The 27,313-nt window shown below is 37.2% G+C and overlaps 1 protein-coding gene and 1 long non-coding RNA gene across 5 annotated transcripts in view; both read right to left on the bottom strand.

Moving 5' to 3' along the window:
* Positions 1 to 27,313, bottom strand: part of TENM4 (teneurin transmembrane protein 4) — a 3,204,727-nt gene that overhangs the window by 2,959,361 nt on the left and 218,053 nt on the right. The window lies entirely within an intron of this gene.
* On the bottom strand, positions 506 to 27,304 carry LOC144577989 (uncharacterized). The gene is made up of 3 exons (XR_013522879.1): positions 16,918 to 27,304; positions 2,574 to 2,667; positions 506 to 698 (listed from the first exon to the last, which is right to left on the bottom strand). It is a non-coding gene; the product is annotated as an uncharacterized LOC144577989 (long non-coding RNA).

Below are 27,313 nucleotides of genomic sequence, written 5' to 3'. Positions count from 1 at the left end.
CCCTATGGGCTTTTCTCCCCTCCCATGCTCCTCTCTGTCCTGTCTTCTGTGTTTACTGGGGAAAGGAGATGGTTCCATAGAAATAAACAAATACAATCAACATATACAAATAAAATAAAATAAAAAACAGTTTGATAAATTTTAACAACAACAACAAAAAAGAATATTAACCTCTGTTTCGAGTTGGTTTTCAAATGTAGGACATTTCTGCAAATACAAATTTTGAGACCTTATGCTGACTTACTAATCAGAATCTCCGAAAAATAAGAATGGAACAGGTACTTAAATAAAAAGAAATGTAACCAGTCCATAGGAATAGCAAACCAAATCAAAAGCAATCAACCAACCAAAACAAACCAACCCACCGTAACAGCAAACTTACCAAGTCTGTATTAACTCAGTTCAGTTCTCAAAGCAGCATAGCACCCCGGTGTGGCACAGTTCTGAGGCAGATTGCAAGGCATGTTCGACTAAAGAGCAGTGCTTATAAATAAAAATAAACAACTAAATAAATGGAAGGATATTCAGAACTATTTTAATAATAATGTTCAAAGAACACTTTATAAGAAGAAAAAAGACTGGAGTTATGATGGGAAGTGTGGTAAATGCACATCTCCTGTAACTTGACTCATGTATGCCATGCTTTATGCTGGGAACCTCAGAAGACTGTGTTATGCAAACAACATATGTCTTTGTTGCTAAGGATAAAGAAAATGTCAATAGTTACTATTGGGTTCCATGAAGTAGTAATTAAAATAATAGGAAAGATGGAAAAAAAACAAGAGGAAAAAAAATATCTCCCCCACCCCAACCTTAGAACTTTTAAAAAATATTTTATTTCTTTGGCGGTGATGGGAAACTATGAAAGAATTGAGGATAGAATGAAATCCTATATTTAACATTACCTGTGTGACACTGAGTAAGTTAACTATACTTTCAAAGCTTCAATTTCTTTAGTTACAAAATGGAGAAAATATGATTATTATAAGTATTAAATGAGGTCATGTAATAAAGCATCTAAAATGGTGTGAACCATCTGTAGGCACTGAAAATTGGGAGCTCTTATGTGGTGCTATTTGCACAGTGCAGTGTTGATATCAGATGTATTATAAAGAAATAATCTATTTTCAAGGTATTTAGGCATTTTTACTGAAATATACATAGAGATAGATAGATAGATAGATAGATAGATAGATAGATAGACAGACAGACAGACAGACGGTCTCACCACTGTATAGCTCACGAAGTGCCAGCAAGCAAACTGGTCAGATATCAGGCACTGGCCTGTTTAGGCATTCACATGTAAACTTCCTTTGAACTATATGTTTTTAGGTACATGTTGTTTTTATTCTATGTCATTGAACTATCCGTGTTGTAAATCAACAATATTCTAATTTTTAAATTTTTTGGTTACGTTTTATTTTTAAATTCCCTTGGATCAAAATTATCTTCAGACACAATTCTTTTTTGTAACCATAGGTAAATATTTAAAAGTTTAATTAATTTTGACTTTATCCTTTCAATTGCAACTCTATTGTATATAGTAAATATTTCATGATCCTTTATATTATATGTTGTAGACATAATGATAAATTTGAACTCTGCAGCTAAAAGTTCTTCGAAGGTGAAGTTTCACCCTCTAAATGTGCCAATCTAAATGAGGGACTCACCACTCAGCTGTTAAAAGGAGAACCATTTCAGAGGAAAAACCACAGGTTAACCTTAGCTTCAAATCTAGTTATACCACTTTTTGGCTGTGTGACCTTAGACTACTGACTTGATCACTTTGAGTTCCCAGGTCTATACCTATAAAATAAGCCTTGTTATATCTACAGTTCAAGGTTTTCTTGAAAAGTACTAAAATAATGACTGCAGCACTCAAAAACATGATAGATTATTAAATGATAATTTCATCTCTTTTAAAAATATTTATAAAATATTATTACCATAATGCTTAATATGCATTGAGTATTTACTCTGTCAGGCTTCTGGGTAATCACTTTGCACCGTACTCTTACGTACTTAGAATGTCAAAATGTTAAGGGCAGGAGGACCCAGACACAAATCATGTCTGTTTTATATGAAGCAGGCAAGCACTGCAACCAGACTGCTTGGATTTGTATGCCAGATCTGCCCCTTAAAAGCCTAGAGCCCTTGAACAAGTTATGTTACCTCTGTGATATGAATTCCTCACGTATCAATTGAAAATTATAAATTGCCTCTCTCATAGTAGTGTTGAAAGCATTGAATAAGTTAATACATAAAAAGTGTTAAGAATATTGTCTAACACATACTCAGTATTCAGCAGTGCTGGCTATTAGAGTCATTAGCTACTGTTATTTTTTAACAAAGGCAATAGTCAAAATATCTAATGACTCTCTTTAGATGATTTTCAAAGTGCTGGCGTCACTTATTCTGAGCAACACAAAATATTACAGCCCCCATATTGTCAGACTGAAATTGTATGAAAAGCTAGTAGTTAACAGCTCTAATGTCAAGGCAGAGTCAGCATTTCTAGATCCAATTTCAAATCGTGGCATGCTATGTATTTTTAAGGACTTAGTCACACCTACCTCACTGAGGCAAACTCCTTAGAGGGCAAGGGCTGTAGCTTCTACTTGTCTTGCAAACTGCTACAAAATCTTGATTGTTGGCAAGAGCTGTTCCCTAGAAATTGATGGGGTGGCTGAGGTAAGCCTTTAAGTAATTTAGATGGAGCATTTTAAAATCCATTTAGAAGCTATTTAGGTAAGTATGAGTCTGAAGTCAAAGTTGAAGCTGAAACATCCTATGAGGCCTGCAGGGGGAGAGCCACAATCGATAAAGGCCATTATCTTAAATAAGTCCAGAACATCGTGAGCCTGACTGAGTATTTTAATCCTTGTCTGGCAGGATTAAAAGGCAGATAGCACAAGACAAAGGGCCCAGGGCTCAGAGGGCGTCAGAAGCAGAGAACAGCTTTAAAACCACTCTGCCAAGAAGACTCTCCGTGCCCAGCAATTCTCTCCCTCCCTTTTTCTCACACTTCCTACCCTCCCCTTTCCAGTCCTGATCCCAGACTGATCCACTATCCTCGCATTGTTCTAGCCTGGCAAAGGCTTGGCCCGTCAAGACTCAATGAGAATACTGTCACCTCTATAAAGGCTTCCAGACTTTTTCCAGGTTCTCACCGTGGGCTCTCAATTGTGGTTGTATGTTCAAATCATCTGAGATGATTTCACATACCTAGAATGTAGGCTCCAATGTTTCGATGTAATTTGTCTAGAGTGGAACACTGACGATGGATTTCTTCTTTTTAAGGTTTCTAATTGATTCGGATATGCAGCTAGTCAGGCACCACTTTGGAACAGTTAGTGTCTTCTTTGCAGCCTAGCTTTTCTTTTTCTTGTTTTTCTTCTTTTCTTTTCTTTCTTTCTTTTTTTTGAGGCAGAGTCCCGCACTGTTGCCAGGCTGGAGTACGGTGGTGCAATTTCCACTCATTGCAACCTCTGCCTCCCAGGTTCAAGCAATTCTCCAGCCTCAGCCTCTCGAGTAGCTGGGATTACAGGCACCTGCCATCACACCCAGCTAATTTTTTTCTTTTTTTAAGTGGAGACGGGGTTTCACTGCGTTGGCCAGGCTGATCCCTAATGCCTGACCTGGTGATCGACCTGCCTCGGCCTCCCAGAGTGCTGAGATTACAGGCGTAAACCACGGCGCCTGGCCGCAGCCTAGCATTTCTTCCTAATATGTTGAACTGATGAGTCTACCATTTGTTTTTCAATACAACTGTACTGTGATTATGCTTAGTTTAGAGGCCTCTCTCCTTTTCCTCTCTGCTCTGTATCTGACCTAAATTTCATACTGAACAAGAAGTCCTTGAAAATATGAATTTAGTTATTTTTCATTACCTATATTTTTAATTCTTACATTTTAGCATCTATTGATTGATTAATCCATTCAGCCATTAATTTACTGATGCATACATTCACCAATAATATGCATCTCATATTATGCAAATAATGTATGAATGACTAAATAAATGGATTGTTATTTATATTAATTAAAGTCAGATGGCACATTTTAGAAAAGGAACTAATAAGGAGGCATAAAGGAGGACTTATCATAATAGCTTATGATTTATACACACAGACAGAAGTAGACACATATTGTGTGCACATATATGCATTTACCTATTTCAAGATACGGCTTAGCGGTTAAAAACACAGACACCTGAAATCAGACTGCCTGAATTGATCCCTAGCTCCAGCAGTTACAATCTATTCCACTTATTTGTGCTTCAGTTTCTTCATTTATAAAGTAGGGATAATGATAATAGCTACCTCGTGGGAATATTATAAAGATGAAATGTATTGATTTATATAAAACAAGGGTAAGCACTATACAAGTGTTACCATCAACCTCATTATTATTAACAGTTTTTCCTTGCTATTTTGTACATTTTTATATAACACTTCAGGACTAGCTAAGTTAAGTCAGGCTGGGAGAGACTGACTGCTCTCACATCTATCATACGACCAACATGTCAGTCACAAAGAGAGTTCTAAATGATGAGCCTGCCTTTTTTCACAGTGAATTGCTTGAATATTTCTGTGGAATACCTGCTGGCATGAAAAAATCAAAAGGTAAAAGAAAAATGTGTCTTGTCAACCTGAAATCTTCCAATCATCTGAAATAATTGCTGTGAATTAATATGTTGTCTTCTCCAAATAGCAGTTAACATCTGTGCTTCAGACAGATGTTCACCATTTCTAATATAACTGTTCCCCAAATATCTACATGTTTTATTCTATTTGTGTATTCTGTACAGCAAATTTTCATGCAAGTGTGAGGTTTTCTTTGCCTGGTACTACTTCACAGTCAGGGAATCTACATAAAATTTATTTTTATTTAATATAACAACAGCCACAAAAAAATACTAAGAGAAAATATGCATTACATATTATATAATGTGTTATATAACTGGTTATATACTATAAAGTATACATATTAAATATAAATGGACACAAATATCAGAAACAATAATTTATATATAATGTAAATTATTTATTACATAAAAATTTATGATTACATTACATAATATGCATTACACATAGTATAATGTGTTATATAACCTATGTAAAGTACACATATTAAATATGAATGAACACAAATCTTATCAGAATCAATAATAATTTGTAAACAATGTATTTACAGAATAGGAACTCTTTCTTTTGCTTAACGAATCTCAAGAGCTGTTATTTCATGAAGCCCTCATGACAATTAGTCTAAGACTCATTCCTCAAACATCAAGAAAAAAATTTCAAATTTGATACTAACTCTCAATATACATTCTTGAAATTGCCTAAGAGATCTTATGGCAGTAGCAGAATGTCAATAAATCTCAGTAAATAAATATATTTCTTCTTTCTTGGTATTATCCTGATCTTCACTGGAAAGTGTTCATATTTACAATAAAAATTTTGCTTATTTATATTCTGCCTCTGGGTTCATGACATAATCATTTAGGAAATAATATGGTGCGAAAAATAGAATTCATTATTTCTCAATTTTATATCTTAATTGATAGAAAATTCCTCCACTAAATTCTCTTCATGCCCTTACTTTGTGACCCAAGGTTAGGAAAATGATTTCTCTTAGATACAAGGTTTTCATCATTAAAATATGATTCTATCTCAAAGGATCTCTAGTTTTCTGTTTTTGTGTCAGCTAGGTTTAATGTGATGCCTGGAATGTGGTCATTACTGAATGAGGATTTGCTAATGGAACTGAAAATAAATCCAATAGGGAGAAAAAAAGACTTCCTCATGCTGCTTGCTTTCAAGGGCTTTAGTCAGTGTCAGCAATAAGTTAAATAATTGTTTTAGAGATCCATTAAGTTCTTTGCCAATATAATTGGCATTTCCACCACGAGTGCATCGCAACAACTCTACCACCACAACTACCAATACTGTTGACTCTATAAGATGCTTCTCTATGATTATAAGTCTAAAGACTTCATCATGAAATTGAATTTGGGCTAAATGATGTTTGGCAATACTCGAACATAACTAACAAATAATAGTGAGCATATTTTTTTAAATGGTGTGCTTTAGTTAACCATCCATTTATGCTTGCCACATTCTAAATTCTGTGCCATGAATGGGAAAATAAGAGAGTACAAAGATAATTTAAACACAGTCCTTACTAAAATGTTTCACAAACTAGTTGGAGAAAATAAACATGTCTATACATTCAAGTACTGTAGGACATATTATTATAAATGCAATAAAAATGATGTGGGTACTCAGAGGAGGTAGAAAATTCTGATGAATAAAAATAGGAAGGCGTTCATGAAAGTGTAGTATGGATCTAGATCACAACTTATAATCAGGAAATACATATTTGAAAATCCAACATATTGAAAAATATTGTATGCCTCATTTGATGCCAGATATTATATTTAGCATTGAAAATTTGGATATAAAATTATACTTGCATTCAAGGAATTTAAAATGTGAGGAAAGGCAGGAAATTAAACAGTTTAAAAGTTATTACAATGACAAAAATATATCCATTTATGTCATGGAAAACCTGACTTTGCCATAGAGTTCTTAGGGAGTGATTTTCAGAAGAAATGTCAGTTAAACTTAATTTTGAAGGAAAGAAAATATATTAATGGAGTAAAATCTTTGTGAGAAAAGAAATATGGTAAAAGGATAGATGTTCTAGACTGAGACAAAGTCCAAGTACATCAGCACGGTGGAGAGGCATAAAAGAGTGTTTACTCATTCAATTACAAACAACGAACACATAAAAAGCACATGACATCAGCTCTAGAAAGATATGCATGGTTTTGAATATTGGATATTGTCAGGGAATGAGGAATGAGACAAGGGCAGAATAAAATCGTGTTGTATTTTATATACCATGTGAAATTTATTCTGAAGGATTTTAGCAGAATTATTCCACATTCATAGTGTACTCTGTCTACTCAAATCCTTAAAATCAGAGATGGAGATAATGTCAAAAACTTTCTAGTCAATGCACATAAAGGTGCATAAATAGGAATACGTTAATATGTGCAGAGTAGAGGAAGTAGCTCACTAGTCCAGAAATGGATGAATTACAGAGATGAGTAGGCAGTATCAGATTAGATTACTGAGTACATTGTCACTAAACTAGGGAATTGACACTGTATTCTGTGCTTTATTGAGACTGATGTGGTAGCCCTATGTTGGATGAAGAAAAAGACAGAAAACCTGTCAGAGGAGATCAGTTAGGAGTTGTAACAAGAGGGTAAATTAGATCCTAAAATGCCAAAACTAGGATAGTTGAACAGAAAAGAGATATGAAAGATACTCAGGTAATAGTCCACAGTTAGAATATTCTTTAGTCTGTTTTTGGCTGATATGCTGATTACAAAAGAGAGTGTAAACAAGGATATCTATAAACATTTATTGTAATTATTACAGATTAGAACCAGAGAACAAATCACTTTTGAAAATCTAGTAAACCCATTGAATTAACATACTATTTCCATACTAATTCATACACAAATCAAATGTGTAAATCTTCTACTTTTTATTTAGTTAACTTTAGCAGAAATTTTTAGATAAAATAATAAGCTGCTTCCAGGTTTCTGGGTGTGTCTTCATCTATGCTGAGAAATTTTGCTTGTCATGTGTCGTTTTGGGTTTTTTAGGATGGTGAGTGATGAATTTAAGAATGTGCTACTCTAGGAAGGTCTAAAAAATTGCTCCAGAGCATGAATTTGTTATTTTAGCTTAGGTTTTGCACCTATAGTTCAGAGATACAACAACTAGCTTCATTTGTTGAAGCTTTATTGAGGCTTGGTGAAGTTTTTTGGATGCTAAAACATACACTGAAATCAAGCAATATTGCAAGCCTTGTAATGTGCTACAGATACTTTCCATGCCACATTGCTTTTTATTTCTCTTTAGGCTATCTTAGGAGACAGTTACAAAAATTTTACACAATGATATAACTTCCTTGTCAATAAAACTTAAACTTTAGTGACATACATTACAGCGTAATCTTGTTTCCTCTTATTGGAAGGAGTTCAACTGTTTTTTCATTGGCAAGAATGATATCACCCAAGATACATTATTTACCCAGATGGAAAAAAAATAGAAAAAAGAAGGGAAAAAAAGCTAATACTTTCTTTATAATCTGCTTCTGTAGAAAACAATTTATAAAGGCAAAATAAAATATAAAATATGTATCTACTTAGTATAATAAAACAAAGACTTAGACATAGAAAACGATCTGCTTCTGTAATTCTAGTGACTCTGATCACCCTAGGAATCTTAGGCTGATATGATGATGCAAAATATATTATTCTGTTTATCCTGAACAATCTGAAAATATAGTCTATTAAAGCACTCCCTCTGATTCACTAGAGAGAAGGCTACACATAAGCCTTGATAGTGGTAAATCCTCAGTAAATATCTGGTGGTGATGAGGATGATGATCAATTCTTTCTAGTGGGTGTGAATGAACAAGGAACAGTGGTCCTTGCTACTGTAATATATTAGAGAGAAGCGTTACACTACTCTTGTATAACAGTTTGTAATTTAATGGCATGTTTACATTTAGGGGTCTAATTCAATCCTCCCAAAATCTCTGAGGAAGGAATAATGTTATTTACTCCTGCTTCTCATAAAGGAGAAAAGCAAGCCTGAAGAAAAACGACTAGTGATTGCAGTTATTAGGTTTCATATTTTAAAACAGCAAGTGCAAGGCCTACATGAGAGATTCAACTCTCACCGGTAAACAAGATGAGAGCTCCATATGAACTTCCATGGTAGATGGTATGTTGGGCTATTCTTGCTTTGCTATAAATAAATACTTGAGGTTGGGTGACTTATAAAGAAAAGAGTTTTAATTGGCTCAAAGTTCTGCAGGCTTTGCAGGAAGCATGGTGCTGGCTGTCTCTAATGAGAATCTCAGGGAACCTACCATCATGGAGAAAATCAAAGGGAGAGCAGACATCTCACATGGTGAGAGCAGAAGCAAGTGAGAGCAAGTGGGGAGTTGCCACAAACTTTTAACAAGTGAGTTCTCACATGATCTCAGAATGGTAACTTACTTGTCACCAAGAGGATGGTGCTAAACTACTGGTGGGAGATCCACCCTCATGACATAATCACCTCCCACCGGCCCACCTCCAACATTGGGAATCATATTTCAACAAGAGATTTGGAAGGGACAAACATCCAAACTAAACCAGGTGACATGATGACTAAGGGTATAGCTATCGTTTCTTCTCAATATTGGATTGCGATTTCCTCACTAGTTTCAGACATACCATAGGTGCTTACTATACATTTCTTTCTTATTTATTTATTTAATTTTTAGATATAGGGTCTCACTGCATTGCCTAGGCTGGTCTTGAACTCCTGCACTCTAGTGATCCTTTCACCTAAGCCTCCTGACTAACTAAGTCTAAAGGGCACACCACCATGCCCAGCTAATTTTTAAATTTTTTTTTGGCAGAAGCTCTTGCTATGTTGCCCAGCCTGGTCTGGAACTCCTGGCCTCAAGCTATTCTCCCACCTCAGCCTCCCAAAGGGCTGGGATTATAATACTGACTCCATTTTACAGAAAAGTTTGCTTACTTGAATATAATTATTGCTTTGCATGAGCTTGTAGATTATTCACTTAAAATGGCCTTAGGAAAATAGGACCTTCAACAGAGATAAAAAGAAAACACCCCTACCAATAACTCTGGGAATGGGCTGACCAATCTGATAAGAATAGACTAATAGCAACTGTGCAAAGTCACAAAACATTGACCAAGAAAGCAATAATTAATGGCCCACTTGAGACTGCTCACATTTCACAATGTTTTGATCATCATTTCCCCTAATTTCCCTTAAAAATCACTGATCCAGAGAAACAACTTAGAGAAGTGGTCTTTGAATGGTATTTCACTGCCTGTCCCAACTTGATGTCTTCTCCAGTAATTCTAATTTTCTTTTCACCAAAGTTCATCTCCTGGCTTTTTGGCTTTCAAGCAATGAGTGGCCCAGATCTGAGTTTGATTATAGGATTCAAGGCGTGGGCGATGAAACCTGGCCTTGTTTATTGAATAGATGGACACATGGAAAGACATTATAAAAAGCAGACATGCGGGGGGAGAGAGAAGATGGCACTGTAGGACCAACTCAGGATTGCAGCTCCCAGTGAATCTGCAGATGGTGAGTGGACACCGCATTTCCAGGCGAATCTTTATTGCCCACAGACCAGGAGATTCCCAGGTGTAGGAGCTGCACGGGCCACCAGCGCAGCTGTTTGGGCTGGGGCCACAGCGCAGCAGCACTCCATACGAAATACACTGGTTTGGTTGCCCTGTTAAACCGGCAATTGGAGATTTTGAAAGGCAGATTAGTACCTTCATCTGATTAAACAGAACTTAAACAGAAAGCCAGGCCAGGAGATTCCTGGGCAGCAATGTGATTCCAGCTGGCGCAGTGGGTTGCCGCATGAGAAATCACACAGATTGTGGTGCCTTTTCAGCAGGCAACTGGAACACCTGGGAGAGAGTCAACCATTCAACTTAAAAAAAAAAAAAAGGGCTCTGAGGCAGGGAGCCAGGTAATCAGGCTCGGTGGGTCCCACACCCACAAAAACAAACAAAACAGGAATTGGAAACGCTCAGGGTTGAGAGTTTCATGGCAAGCATAGCTGAACCCAGGACAGTGCAGCTCGGAGGGGGAGGGGTGTCCGCCATTACTGAGGCACTCGACCCCTACGGAGGTACACTGCCATTGCTGATGCAGCCTGCCGTTGTGGAGGCAACCCGCCATAACAGAGAGAGTCCGCCACTACAGAGGCGGGCCATCATTACCACAGCAGCTCTAACCACACCCATATAAACAGGACTATAGGGAATTACACATGGCAGCAAGGCAGAGCCCACAACAGCAGGGCAGAGCCCACAGCAGCTCAGCATAGCCACTCCAGGTAAGCAGTGATTAGACTGCCTCCTTGCTGGGCCAGACAGTGCAACAGATACTCATAAATAAAGCCCTAACTCCCCGGGACAGAGCACCTGAGGAAAACAAAGGGGCTTTATGAGTTCTGCTGCAGCAGACTTAAACATACCTGCCTAGCAGCCCTGAATGAACAACAGAGCTCACAGCTCAGCACTTGAGCTCCTATAAAGTACAGACTGTCTCCTCAAGTATAAAGTACAGACAGTCTCCTCAAGCAGCTCCCTGACCCCTGTATATCCAAAGAATCACTGCACAAAGGACTGATCAGACTGACATTTGGCGGGCATCATTCAGAGACAAAGAAAGCAGAAGAAGAAATGGGTAGCAACCCTCATGGTTCTGCAGCTGCTACAGGTCTACCCCAGGCAAGCAGGGCCTGGAGTGGACCTCAGTAGTCCTACAGCAGAGGGGCCAGACTGTTAGAAGGAAAACTAAGAAACAGAAATATTTCATCATCAACAATCTGGACGTCCACTCAGAGACCCATCGGAAAATCAGCAACTACTCAAGATGCCAGGTGGATAAATCCACAAACATGGGAAGAAACCAGTGCAAAAAGGAAAAAAACACCCAAAACCAGAACACCTTGCCTCCTACAAGGGACCACAACTCCTCACCAGCAAGGGAACAAAGCTGGATAGAGAATGACTGTGATGAAATGACAGAATTAGACTTCAGAAGGTGGGTAATGAGAAACTTCTGTGAGCTAAAAGAACACGTTCTAATTCAATGCAAAGAAACTAAGAACATTGAAAAAAGATTTGAGGAAATGATAACAAGAATGGATAACTTAGAGAGGAATATGAGTGAATTGAAGGAGCTGAGAAACACAACACGAGAACATCGCAAAGCATGCACAAGTTTCAACAGCCAAATTGACCAAGCAGAAGAAAGGATATCAGAAGTCGAAGATCAACTCAATGAAATAAAATGAGAAGCCAAGATTAGAGAAAAAAGCACAAAAAGGAATGAACAAAGTCTCCAAGAAATGTGGGACTATGTGAAGGGACCTAATCTACGTTTGATAGGTGTACCTGAATGTGACGAAGAGAATGAATCCAAGCTGAAAAATACTCTTCAGGATATTATCTAGGAAAACTTCCCCAACCTAGCAAGGCAGGCTAATATTCAAGTCCAGGAAATACAGAGAACACCACAAAGATATTGCACAAGAAGAGCAACCCCAAGGCACATAATCGTCAAATTCACCAGGGTTGAAATGAAGGAGAAAATACTAAGGGCAGCCAGAGAGAAAGGTCGGGTCACCCACAAAGGGAAGCCCATCAGACTCACAGCAGATCTCCTGGCAGAAACCCTACAAGCCAGAAGAGAGTGGGGGCCAATATTCAACATCCTTAAAGAAAAGAACGTTGAACCCAGAATTTCATATCCAGCCAAACTGAGCTTCATAAGTGAAGGAAAAATAAAATCCTTTGTCAACAAGCAAGTACTCAGAGATTTTGTCACCACCAGGCCTGCTTTACAAGAGCTCCTGAAAGAGGCACTACACATAGAAAGGAACAACAAGCACCAGCCATTTCAAAAACATACCAAATGCTTAAGAGCATCAACAAAATGAAGAATCTGCATCAACTAATGGGCAAAACAGCCAGCTAGCATCAAAATGGCAGTATCAAATTCACACATAACAATATTAACCCTAAACGTAAATGGGCTAAATGCACGAATCAAAATACACAGACTGGCAAATTGGATAAAAAGCCAAAACCCACCAGTGTGCTGTATCCAGGAAACACATCTCACATGCAAGGATACACAAAGGCTCAAAATAAAGGGATGGAGGAAGATTTACCAAGCAAATGGAGAGCAAAAAAAGCAGGAGTTGCAATTCTTGTCTCTGATAAAATAGACTTTAAAGCAACAAAGATCAAAAGAGACAAAGAAGAACATTACATAGTGGTCAAAGGATCGATACAACAAGAAGAGCTAATGATCCTAAATATATATGGACCCAATACAGGAAAACCCAGATATATAAGGAAAGTTCTTAATGACTTACAAAGAGACTTAGACTCCCACACAATAATAGTGGGAGACTTCAACCCTCCACTGTCAATATTAGATAGATCAACCAGACAGAAAATTAACAAGGATATCCAGGGCTTGAACTCAGACCTGGAGCAAGCGAACCTGATAGACATTTACAGAACTCTCCACCCCAAATCCACAGAATATACATTCTTCACAGCACCACATCAAACCTACTCTAAAACTGACCACATAATTGGAAGTAAAGCACTGCTCAGCAAATGCAAAACAACTGGAATCATAACAAACATTCTCTCAGATCATAGTGCAATCAAGTTAGAACTCAGAATTCAGAAACTAACTCAGAACCACACAGCTTCATGGAAACTGAACAACTGGCTCTTGAATGTTGACTGGGTAAACAATGAAATGAAGGCAGAAATAAAGAAGTTCTTCGAAACCAACGAGAATGAAGATACAACATACCAGAATCTCTGGGACACGTTTAAAGCAGTCTCTAGAGGAAAATATATAGCTGTAAGAGCCCACATAAGAGTGGAGAGATCCAAAATTGACACCCTAATGTCAAAACTGAAAGAGCTAGAGGAGCAAGTTCAAAAAAACTCAAAACCTAGCAGAAGACAAGAAATAACCAAGATCAGAGCTGAACTGAAGGAGATAGAGACACAAAAAACCCTTCAAAAAATCAATAAATCCAAGAGCTGGTTTTTTGAAAAGATCAACAAAATAGACAGACCACTAGCCAGAATGATAAAAAAGAAAAGAGAGAACAATCAAATAGATGCAATAAAAAACGATAAAGGGGAAATCACAACAGATTCCACAGAAATTCAAACCATCATTAGAGAATATTACAAACAACTCTATGCACATAAACTAGTAAACCTGGAAGAAATGGATAAATTCCTGGACACCTGTGTCCTCCCAAGCCTAAACCAGGAGGAAGCCAAAACTATGAATAGACCAATAACAAGGTCTGAAGTTGAGGCAGCAATTAAGAGCCTACCACACAATAAAAGCCCAGGTTCAGATGGGTTCACAGCCGAATTCTACCAGACACACAAAGAGAAACTGTTACCATTCATTCTGAAACTATTCCAAATAATCCAAAAAGAGGGAATCCTTCCCAAATCATTTTATGAGACCAACATCATCCTGATACCAAAACCCGGCAGAGACTCAACAAGAAAAGAAAACTTCAGGCCAATATCCATGATGAACATAGGCACAAAAATCTTCAATAAAATACTGGCAAACCGATTGCAACAGCACATCAAAAAGCTTATCCACCATGATCAAGTAGGATTCATCCCGGTGATGCAAGGCTGGTTCAATATATGCAAGTCTATAAATGTAATTCACCACATAAACAGAACTAAAAACAAAAACCATGTGATTATCTCAACTGACGCAGAGAAGGCCTTTGACAAAATTCAGCAGCCCTTTATGCTAAAAGCCCTCAATAAACTCGGTATTGATGGAACGTATCTCAAAATAATAAAAGCTATTTACGACAAACCAACAGCCAATATCATACTGAATGGGCAAAAACTGGAAGCATTCCCTTTGAAATCTGGCACTAGACAAGGATGCCCTCTCTCACCACTCCTATTCAATATAGTACTGGAAGTTCTAGTCAGAGCAATCAGGCAAGAAAAAGAAATAAAGGGTATTCAAATAGGAAGGGAGGAAGCCACATTGTCTCTATTTGCAGACGACATGATAGTATATCTAGAAGACCCCATTGTCTCAGCCCAAAAACGCCTGAAACTGATAAGCAACTTCAGCAATGTCTCAGGATATAAAATCAATATGCAAAAATCACAAGCATTCCTATACACCAATAACAGACTTAAAGAGAGCCCAATCAAGAACGAAGTGCCATTCACAATTGCTACAAAGAGAATAAAATATCTAGGAATACAACTAACAAGGAACATAAGGGACCTCTTCAAGGAGAACTATAAACCACTGCTCAACGAAATAAGAGAGGACACAAATAAATGGAGAAACATTCCATGTTCATGGTTAGGAAGAATCAATATCGTGAAAATGGCCATACTGCCCAAAGTAATTTACAGACTCAACGCTATCCCCATCAAGCTACCAATGACATTCTTCACAGAACTGTAAAAAACCACCTTAAACTTCATATGGAACCAAAAGAGAGCCCACATAGCCAAGTCAAGTCTAAGCAAAAAGAACACAGCAAGAGGCATCATACTACCAGACATCAAACTATACTACAAGGCTACAGTAATCAAAACAGCATGGTACTGGTACCAAAACAGAGATACAGACCAAGGGAACAGAACAGAGGCATCAGAGGCAACACAACATATCTACAACCATACAATCTTTGATAAACCTGACAAAAACAAGAAATGGGGAAAAGATTCCCTGTTTAATAAATGGTGTTGGGAAAACTGGCTAGCCATGTGCAGAAAGCAGAAACTGGATCCCTTCCTGATACCTTACACGAAAATTAACTCCAGATGGATTAAAGACTTAAACATAAGACCTGGAACCATAAAAACCCTAGAAGAAAATCTCGGCAAAACCATTCAGGACATAGAAGTAGGCAAGGACTTCATGACCAAAACACCAAAAGCATTGGCAACAAAAGCCAAAATAGACAAATGGGACCTAATGAAACTCCACAGCTTCTGCATGGTAAAAGAAACAGTCACTAGAGTGAATCGGCAACCAACAGAATGGGAAAAAATTTTTGCAGTTTACCCATCTGACAAAGGGCTGATATCCAGAATTTACAAAGAACTCAAACAGATTTACAAGAGAAAAAACAAACAAGCCCATTCAAAAATGGGCAAATTATATGAACAGACACTTTACAAAAGAAGACATACATGAAGCCAACAAACAATGAAAAAATGCTCATCATCACTGGTCGTCAGAGAAATGCAAATCAAAACTACCTTGAGATACCATCTCACGCCAGTTAGAATGGTGATCATTAAAAAATCTGGAGACAACAGATGCTGGAGAGGATGTGGAGAAATAGGAACACTTTTACACTGTTGGTGGGAGTGTAAATTAGTTCAACCATTGTGGAAGACAATGTGGCGATTTCTCAAGGACCTAGAAATAGAAATTCCATTTGACCCAGCAATCCCATTACTGGGTATATATGCAAAGGACTATAAATTATTCTACTGTAAGGACCCATGCACATGAATGTTCATTGCAGCACTGTTTACAATAGCAAAGACCTGGAACCAACCCAAATGCCCATTGATGATAGACTGGACTGGAAAAATGTGACACATATACACCATGGAATATTATGCTGCCATCAAAAATGATGAGTTTGTGTCCTTTGTAGGGACATGGATGAATCCGGAGAACACCATTCTCAGCAAACTGACACAAGAACAGAAAATAAAATACCACATATTCTCACTCATAGGTGGGTGATGAACAATGAGAACACATGGACACAGGGAGGGGAGCACTACACACTGGGGTCTATTGGGGGGAATAGGGGAGGGACAGTGGGGGGCGGAGCTAGGGAGGGATAGCATGGGGAGTAGTGCCAGATGTAGGTGAAGGGGAGGAAGTCAGCAAATCACACTGCCACGTGTGTACCTATGCAACTATCTTGCATGTTCTGCTCATGTACCCCAAAACCTAAAATGCAATGAAAAAAGTAGCCATGCATTAAGCAATGGAATTTGGGTCACAAATTGTGTTATATCAGACTTAGTGGACAGAACATAATGCAATGAAAGTACATTTTACCATAGAATTAATGTTTACAGTTTTTTTGAATAAATATATTCTCCCAGTCTTAAAACTCGAAATAGATTCTCCCAGTCTTAAAACTCGAAACTTACATTTGAGTTTCTTTCCCAGGAAATTATCCCTCAGGTCAGGAGCTGAAACTTACCGGATCACACATCCAGACAATGAGACGTGAAACCCCTCATTAATCACAATTGCTTCTTTGCTCCTAATTCCTGTTTTCCTGAACATAGCTACTACATTTCTTCCCCACTATACAAATTTCCAATGTATTCAGTTGAGTTAAATGGGTTTGAGGTTTGGCTTCCATCTCCACAGCTGACGTCACCCAAATGAAAAGGCTTCTTCCTGGGCTTTTCATTACTTGCCTTGTGATAGACTTTCTGGGCAGCAAACATTTGAGAACTAGATGGAACCCCTGGCGTTTCAGTAACAACATTTGTAAGTTTCATGTAGTAACACAGTAACAATGTTAGTCCTTTATGACACATGGAAGAGAGCAGATAGAACTCCATGGTGATATGACAGAAGGAGGAATAGATGGTTGAAGCTGTGTGCAAGTTTGCAGATTTTGTGTTAAGATAAAGACAAGGCTACCATCTGGGGACCTGTGTATTATTTGATGTGAGGAGACTAATAGAGTTTGTGTAATAAGTTTGAGGACATGAGAGTATAATAATCTAAAGCCAGCCTTTCCTCTCACATTTTGAGTTTCAGCTTTCATGCCACCTATTGCAATTCCATCTCCTACCAGAGGCCTTCGCTGGTCACCATACTCTCCCATGTACTAGGTAACTCCATTCCCAACGAGTCCACTCCTTAATATATTTTCTTCACATCACTGTTCATTATGTGCAATTATTTTATATGTTAGTTGATTTACTCATTGTCTTTTTGCCCTAGTGGTTAGTTGGTTCAATTGGATAAAGAATGCTGAACTTCTTGTTCATAGCTATTTCTAAACTCCCTTAGAATTTAAGGTAACACTTGATAAAAAAATTAATAATTCTAGGCTGAAAGGTAAAATAATATGGGGAACTTTCTTTACTGATTAAATGATAGGTTTAATAGGTAAGAAACATTTCTTTGAGGAGGAAATGGGAAGATTTTGGCTAAGTTGCTCAGAGAGAGAGTGGCGGGGTTGGGAGTGGGGAGAGGGATAGTTCAGTGACAACAGTACTTGAAATTCAGCTGAATAGCCAGGGGACTCATAGCCTGAGCAGCCTCTCTTGGGGCAAACCACAACCATCTGTGTGTTGCTTTACTCTGACATGAAAAGATTTTAGGCATAGGTGGTCTCTAAGACCTCTCCAACCTCCCAAATAACAAGGTGATTCTTTTTTCTCTATTTTGCCATTGTATCTTGTGTGTCTCTGTATAATAAATTTTGTCACATTGGTTCACCCTTGCTTTGTGCATATACGATACTTGTTTTTTCTCTTCATGACTGTTAATCAAACACATGTGAGAGAACAGCTGAAGGGGAGTGGAGTGGCTACTGAATTTAAATATTTTTGTTTGTAAGCAGATTTGAATTAACATATGGTGCTCTGCAGTTGTGTGAAGGTAAAGTGCCAGGCAGATATTTCTATGGACCGCTGGACAGGAGTTATTCTGGTTCATTTCTTCCAAATCATCCAGTTCAAATTGTTTCCATACTCTTCTTTTTAGAGTAACTTATATGACTTTCTAAATCTTTTCACTTGGCTGCCACAGATTTGAGACAGATAGTACATTTTGCTGTCTTTTTTTCTGTTCTAAATGTCCAGGCTGCAGGAGGCAATAAAACAGGCTATGAATTCCTGAGCTAGTTTCCATTCATAGGCGACATTAAGCTCCACACGATTGATCAAATTTCACATCACCAGATCCCTGTAGCCCTGACAGCGCCTCAGATAATTATTTAATTTATAGTTGTAAATCACATTTGGATCATAAAATTTCAGCTAGATAAGTGTATGAAGCAAACATGTAATTAAGATTAGAGTCCCCCAAAGAAGGTGACTATTGCTTATGGTCATTACCATCCTGATATTGTAAAATGAATTGAGGTTTCCGAATTCTTAAATTACATGAGGGTCCTAAGGTAATTTAATATTCATTAATAAACCCGACCAAACTAGCACAAATGTTGACATTGACCATAAAGCTGCAGATTAAAAAAAAAAATGTTAAGCTTCCTTGTAAAATATTTGAAGTTTAAAGTGACAATCTGAATGCAAAAATTATAAGACTGCTTATTAGAGAAGTACATTTACATCGTTATTTTAATTGATGTGCTGGGAAGTTTAAACCATGGTATATTTTCTTCTCGACCTGTATTTTTTCTCCACATAGTACTTTAAGGGAGTGTATCATTTACTCATCTTTCTAACCCCAGTTGCAGCACAATACCACACACTTCATCAACTCATAATTGAAATTAATGAAATAAAACATTTTCAATGGCTATTAAGCAATCATACATAACATATTTCAGGAGTTTGATGAATATGAAGAAAATTCTTGGGTTATAATATTACATATAAAATTGAAAATGTGTGATTGCAAATGTGAAATGAACTCCTGTCATATGTGGTTATCTCTCTCTGCTCTAGGTAATGGAATTATATTTGATTTTAGTTTCCTAGTTTTTATTTTTTATTTCAAATAATACACTGAATATTTCTCACTTTATAACAATAAAAAGAAAAAATATTTTTAAAAAAACACCCTTTTTTATATATGAACCTGTGAATCCTGCTGTGTAAACACTGCAGGTTTAATATTGTACAAATTAATAGTATATCAATTGATTATTTCTTATTTCTTTGTTTTATACAGGCACAATTCTTAGGAATATGAATATAGTATGCATTTCTTTTCACATCTGTTTTGAGAAAATAAATAATACCTGGCAAAGTTCTAAATCTGACGAAGTATAGTTTTTTAGTAGAGGGGAAATAGTAAAGCAGAACAGCTATAACAACAAAAAAACCGGAATCATTTATATGTTTCTCTAGGCTATTTTACTGGCAAATCTGAAAGGAAAGGAAATGAACCTCAGATCACATACTTAGTTCTCAGTGTGATGATTACCACTGGTGATTTTTCATTTGGAATATCCACATTCAACGGTCTGTCTCAGAAGCTTTAATATCAAGTCATTGTGTTTGCCACATACATCCTGATACATTCAATAACCATAACAACTTCGATGTGCATAGATCTGACATTTCCAATTGCTTTTATAGAAATTATCTTCCATGTTGAAATATAAAGTTGTTATCTTTTAGATATCTAATGTAATTTGGGTAAGCAGGAAAGCAAATAAAAATAATATTTATTGAGAAACTACTACTTGTATTGATAAACAATTTTACATATGCTATCCCTTGATTCATCATGGTTTACTGTAAGGTGATTATTATTATTTCCTGCACTTGGCAGAATCTTGCCCCAAAGACACTTCTGTCTGAATCTCCAGAAGTATGAATATCATGTATTATTTGGCAAAGAAACTTTGTATATTTAACTAAGGTCATAAACCTTGAAAGTGAGAAATTACTTTGGAATATCCAACTAAATGTAATCTAAACAAGCCCTTAAAAACAGAGCACTTTCTACAGATAAAGACAGAGATGTAGTAATAGGGAAAGTCAGTGAGATTCCAAGCATCCTAAGAATTTTATTGTTTTTGCTAGTTCTGAAAGGCAGGAGGCCACATGCCAGAACCAGAGAAAGGCCTCTAAATGTTAAGGGCAGCCCAGCATAACAATTAAAATAATTTTTTTAAAAATGACTTCAGTCCTACAACTTATGGAACTGAATTCTGCCAAGAGCCTGAGTGAATTTGGAAGTAGATACTTCCCCCAGCCTCCAGAAGACAGCTTAGCCAGGCCAATATAAGATCATAAGCAATGTAGCCATACCACACTAGACATCTGACCTACAGCAACTATGAGGTAATAAACAGGTGCTGTTTTAAGCAGCTAAATTGTAGGTACAGTGATACATAGCTCAATCACAGGAATACATTCTGAAAAGCAGCATCCTTTAGCAAGTTTGTCTATGTGTGAACACAAGAGAGTATACTGACACAAACCTAGATGGTATAGCCTACCACACACCTAGGCTACATGGTATAGCCTATTGCTCCTAGACCACAAACGTGTACAGTATGTACTATACTGAATACTTTAGGTAATTGTAACACAACAATAAGTCTAAATATATCTAAACATAGAAAAGATATGCTAAAAATAAAAAAGATTTCAAAGATGGCACACCTGTATAAAACACCTGACATGAATGAGCTTGTAAGACTGGAAGTTTCTCTGGGTTAGTCAGTGAGTGGCAAGTGAATGTGAAGGCCTGGGACATTACTGTGCCCTACTGTAAAGTTTATAAACACTGTAAAATTAGTCTACACTACATTTATATTTTTTCTATTTTTTTTAACTTTTTTTATTGTACTTTAAGTCTGGGGTATTTGTGCATAACATACAGGTTTGTTACATAGTTGGATACATGCCATGGTGGTACATAAGTGTGTCCTTTTGAGAAGTGTCTGTTCATATGCTTCGCCCACTTTTTGATGGGGTTGTTTTCTCATAAATTTAAGTTCTTTGTAGATTCTAGATATTAGCTTTTTGTCAGATGAGTAGATTGCAAAAACGTTCTCCCATTCTGTAGGTTTCCTGTTCACTCTAATAATACTTTCTTTTGCTGTGCAGAAGCTCTTCAGTTTAATTAGATCCCGTTTGTGAATTTTGGCTTTTGTTGCCATTGCTTTTGGTGTTTTAGTCAAGAAGTCCTTGCTCCTGCCTATGTCCTAAATGGTATTGCCTAGATTTTCTTCTACAGTTTTTATGGTTTTAGGTCTTATGTCTAAATCTTTAATCCATCTAGCATTAATTTTTGTATAAGGTGTGAGGAAGGGATCCAGTTCCAGCTTTCTGCATATGGATAGACAGTTTTCCCAACAGCATTTATTAAATAGGAAATCCTTTCCCCATTGATTGTTTGTGTCAGGTTTGTCAAATATCAGATGGTTGTAGATGTGTGGTGTTATTTCTGAGGCCTCTGTTCTGTTCCATTTGACTGTATCTCTGTTTTGGTATCAGTACTATGCTGTTTTGATTACTGTTGCCTTTTAGTATAGTTTGAAGTCAGGTAGTGTGGTACCTCCAGCTTTTTTTTTTTTTTTTTTTTTTTTTTTTTGCTTAGGTTTGTCTTGGCTATGTGGGTGGGCTCTTTTTTGATTCCATATGAAATTTAAGGTGTTTTTTTTTTCCAATTCTGTGAAGAAAGTCAATGGTTGTTTGATGAGGATAGCATTGAATCTATCAATTACTTTGGGCAGCATGGCCATTTTCATGATTGTGATTCTTTCTAACCATGAGCATGGAATGTTTTTCCATCTGTTTGTGTCCTCTCTTATTTCCTTAAGCAGTGTTTTGTAGTTTGCCTTGAAGAGGTCCTTCACATCCTTTGTTAGTTGTACTCCTAGGTATTTTATTCTCTTTGTAGCAATTGAGTATGGAAATTCACTCAAAATTTGGCTGTTTCTCTGTTATTGGCAAATAGGAATGCTTGTAACTTTTGTGCATTCATTTTGTATCCTAAGACTTCACTGAAGTTGCTTATCAACTTAAGGAGATTTTGGGCTGAGACTATGGGGTCTTCTAAATATACAATCATGTCAACTGCAAATAGAGACAATTTGACTTCTTCTTTTCCTAATCGAATATCCATCATTTTTTTTTTTTTTTTTGCCTGATTTCCCTGGCCAGATATTCTAATACCATGTTGAATAGGAGTGGTGAGAGAGGGCATTCCTGTCTAGCACCAGTTTTCAAAGGGAATGCTTCCAGCTTTTGCCCATTCAGTATAATATTGCCTGTGGGTTTGTCATAAATAGCTCTTATTATTTTGATATATGTTCCATCAATACCTAGTTTATTGAGAGTTTTTAGCATAAAGCACCCTTAAATTTTGTCAAAGGCCTTCTCTTCATCTGTTGAGATAATCATGTGGTCTTTGTCTTTGGTTCTGTTTGTGTGATGAATTATGTTTATTGATTTAAGCATGTTGAACCAGCCTTGCATCCCAGGAGTGAAGCCAACTTGGTTGTGATGGATAAGCTTTTTGATGTGCTGTTAGATTTGGGTTGCCAGTATTTTATTAAGGATTTTCACATCAATGTTCATCATGGATATTGGCCCAAAATTAATTTTTTTAGTTGCATCTCTGCCAGGGTTTGTTATCAGGATGATGTCAGTTTCATAAGATGAGTTAGGGAGGATTCCCTCTTTTTCTATGGTTTGGAATTGTTTCCAAAGGAATGGAACCAGCTCCCTTTGTACATTTTGTAGAATTTGGCTATGAACTCGTCTGATCCTGGATTTTTTTGTTTGGTAGGCTATTAGTTGCGGCCTCAATTTCAGACCATGTTATTGGTCTATTCAGGGTTTCAGCTTTTTCCTGCTTTCATCTTGGGAGGGTGTAAGTGTCTAGGAATTTATCCATTTCTTTTAGATTTTCTGGTTTATTTGCATAGAAGTGTTTATAGTACTCTCTGATGGTAGTTTGTATTTCTGTGAGATCAGTGGTGATATCCCCTTTATAGTTTTTTATTGCATCTATTTGATTCTTCTCTCTTATCTTCCTTATTAGTCTGGCTAGTGGTCTATTTGTTTTGTTGATCTTTTCAAAAAGAACCAGCTTCAGGATTCACTGATTTTTTTGAAGGGGTTTTCTGTGTCTATATCTCCTTCAGTTCTGCTCTGATCTTATTATTTATTGTCTTCTCTAGCTTTTGAATTTCTTTGTTCTTGCTTCTCTATTTCTTTTAATTGTTCTATTTTTAAATAATAAATTAGCTTAACTTACTATAACATTTTTATAGACTTTTCAGTGTTTTAAACTTTTTGACTCTTGTAATAATAATTAGCTTAAAATATGAGCACATTGTACAGCTCTACAGAAATAGTTTATTTCTTTACATCCTTATTCTATAAACTTTTCTGTTTTTAATGCTTTTCACTTTTTCTTTCTAAACATTTTTGTCAAAAACGAAGAGAAATACATACATTAGCTGAGGCCTACTGAGGGTCAGAATTCGTATCCCTGTCATCTACCTTCACATATTGTCCCACTGGAATATCTTCAGGGACAATAACATGCATGGAACTGTCATCACCTGTGATAACAATGCCTTTTTCTAGAATATCTCCCGAAGGATCTGCCTGAGGCTGTTTTATAGTTAACTTTTTTAGAAGACATATATGAGGCCAACAAACATGAAAAAAATGCTTAGCATCACTGGTCATTAGAGAAATGCAAATCAAAACCACACTGACATCATCTCACGCCAGTTAGAATGGCAATCATTAAAAAATCTGGAGACAACAGATACTGGAGAGGATGTGGAGATATAGGAACACTTTTACACTGATGGTAGGAGTATAAATTAGTTCAACCATTGTGGAAAATAGTGTGGCAATTCCTCAAGGATATAGAAATAGAAATTCCATTTGACCCAGCAATTCTGTTACTGGGTAAATACCCAAAGATTATAAATCGTTCTAATTATAAATTATAAAGACACACACACACGTATGTTCATTGTGGCCCTGTGTACAATAGCAAAGACCTGGAACCAACCGAAATACCCATCAATAATAGACTAGACAGGGAAAATGTGGCACATATACACCATGGAGTACGAAGCTGCCATAAAAAATGATGAGTTCGTGTCCTTTGTAGGGACATGGATGAATCTGGAAACCATCATTCTCTGCAAACTGACACAAGAACAGAAAATCAAACACCACATGTTCTTACTCATAGGTGGGTGTTGAACAATGAGAATATGTGGACTCAGGGAGGGGAGCATCACACACTGGTGTCTGTCGGGTGGTACTAGGGGTGGGACAGCGGGGGATGGGGAGGTTGCGGAGGGATAACATGGGGACGAATGCCAGATATAGGTGATGGGGTTATGGAGGCAGCAAACTTCTTTGCCATTTAAGTACCTATGCAACAACCCTGAATTATCTGCACATGTACCTCAGAACATAAATTACAATAAAATGTAAATAAGTAAAAATAAAAACAGATAGGATACCCTCTAGATTAACCATAGAAAGTATAGCATAATAAGTACATGTATCAGTAACAAAGACATTTATTATAATTGTCAAGTATTATGTGCTGTATGTATATAACTATATGTGCTATATTTTTATATGACTGGCAGCCCAGTAGGTTTGTTCACACCAGCATTTTCACAAACACACCAATAATGTGTTGAGTCACAATGTCACAACAGATATGACATCACTAGGCCATAGAATTTTCTCAGCTGCATTATAATCTTATGGGTCCAGCCTCATTGACTGAAGTGTCATGATGGGATGCATGACTAATCTGATACAGTGGTTTCAAGAAGCTAATACATTTTCTCACTTTATGGTTGAGAACAATTCTGAGGCTCCATAAATGATCTGCTCCAGATCAAATCACCATTTACAGAAGAACTATGTTTCACTGTAGATTTTTGATTACAAACTGATTTTTCTTTTTCTTTTTCTTTTTTTTTTTTTTTGAGACGGAGTTTTGCTCTTGTTACCCAAGCTGGAGTGCAATGGCCATCTCGGCTCACCGCAACCTCCGCCTCCTGGGTTCAGGCAATTCTCCTGCCTCAGCCTTTTGAGTAGCTGGGATTACAGGCACATGCCACCATGTCCAGCTAATTTTTTATATTTTTAGTAGAGACGGGGTTTCACCATGTTGACCAGGATGGTCTCCATCTCTTGACCTCGTGATCCACCCACCTCGACCTCCCAAAGTGCTGAGATTACAGGCTTGAGCCACCGCGCCTGGCCCTGATTTTTCTGCCACACAATAATTACAAGGAATTGATAATTATGTGAGACAAATCACTTTCTTTGTCGGCATTTTTCATGCCACCTAATATGTGAAGATGACAATCATTATTACATAATAAAACATTTTAAAAGGTGTGCCATGTGCCAGTTTACCAAGTACTTTAAATTGCCCATTCTGTTGAATACCTACAATAATAATATAAATTTGGTTCTGATACCTTCTTCATTTCCTGATAAAGAAACAGACTTGTTTGTTTGTTTAGAGACAGGGCTTTGCTGTGCCACCCAGGCTGCAGTGGCATGATCATGATTCACTTCAGCCTTGGACTCCTGGGCTCAAGAAATCTCTCCACTTCAGCCTCCCAAGTAGCTGGGACTACAGACACATGCCATGCTGCCCAGGCTGGTCTTAAACTCTTTGTCTCAAGTTATCCTCTCACCTTGGCTTCTCAAAGTGCTTGGACTATAGATGTGAGCTACCGCACCTGGCCCAAAACACAATTTATAAAAGGTTAAATTACATACCAAAGTAAATGCTACAGAAGGACTATGAACCCAGGTTTTCAGTCTTCCAAGCTGAGTGTTTTTACTTTAAAGTAATAAAGTTATACATGAAAGCAAGTTATACAATCTACCCATAGCAAGAGTTTATTAGTTTCTGGTTTTATAATTATTACTGATAACAATAGACACATATTGTTGAGCTCTTACTTCATGTATGTTGCCAGGCAGTCACGTGGATATTTTACATATATGCAGTCATTTCTCTGCACAGCCATGTGAGATTAATCTTGTTTGACAGCTACAGAACTAAGGTCTGAGGAGTTTAAATCATTTCTGAAGCTATAAAACTACTAAATGACAGAGCCAAATTTAAAACCAGGTCTGTGTGATTCTAAAGCCCATGTTTTCAAAATTCAAAATGTTGAATTTAAGATATAAATCAGAATAAGTGGAGAAGCACTCTTCTCCTTAGGAATCCTTGAAGGTTAATGTTGATCTATGGAAGTAAAATACCAGCCCCTCAACCCATCCAAATCTCCCAGGCATTAGATTCTGGCTGGAAGACTGCCTTTTCAATTTAAGGCATGTGTGAGCCCAGGGATGAAGTGAGGGATCCAGGCCTTGCATGGGGACTGCTGGAAGAAGTTGCCTTTGTGTCAGAGACAGGACATCCTCTCTGATCCCTTCAAATAAATGACTATGCCTTGAAACTCAGGAATGTGGGAAGGAACCTTCAGAGCCAATATAGCTTTGATGTAGATTATTTCCTAGTGCTGGAGAAGTGTACTTCTACTGATGCCAACTGAAGACAAATTATCATACTACATATTTAATCAGGAGCCCTCCTGAGAGCCTTCTGCTCTCACTTGAGTGCAAGATAGCCTATCTTCTTATGATTGCTCTAGAAGTTTTGTCACAGGCAAAAAAATTGTGTGTGTGTGTGTGTGTGTGTGTGTGTGTGTGTGTTTCTTTACTAAGGGATGGTAATTAGACCAATACTATGAGATTATTTTCTTTGGGCCGACAGAAATGTACACATATAGTGAATTCTCACTGGCCATCATTGATAGGTTCCTGGAAATTTTTACTTCAAGTAAAATGATATATACGAAAAACAATTTTTTCTCATTAACATTATAACAAAACAATATTGAAGTAAACAAT

This window comes from Callithrix jacchus, chromosome 10, assembly GCF_049354715.1.
Source record: "Callithrix jacchus isolate 240 chromosome 10, calJac240_pri, whole genome shotgun sequence".
NCBI lineage: Eukaryota > Metazoa > Chordata > Mammalia > Primates > Cebidae > Callithrix > Callithrix jacchus.
The sequence above is the reverse complement of the archived record's forward strand: the minus strand, read 5'-3'. Positions and strand labels throughout refer to the sequence as shown.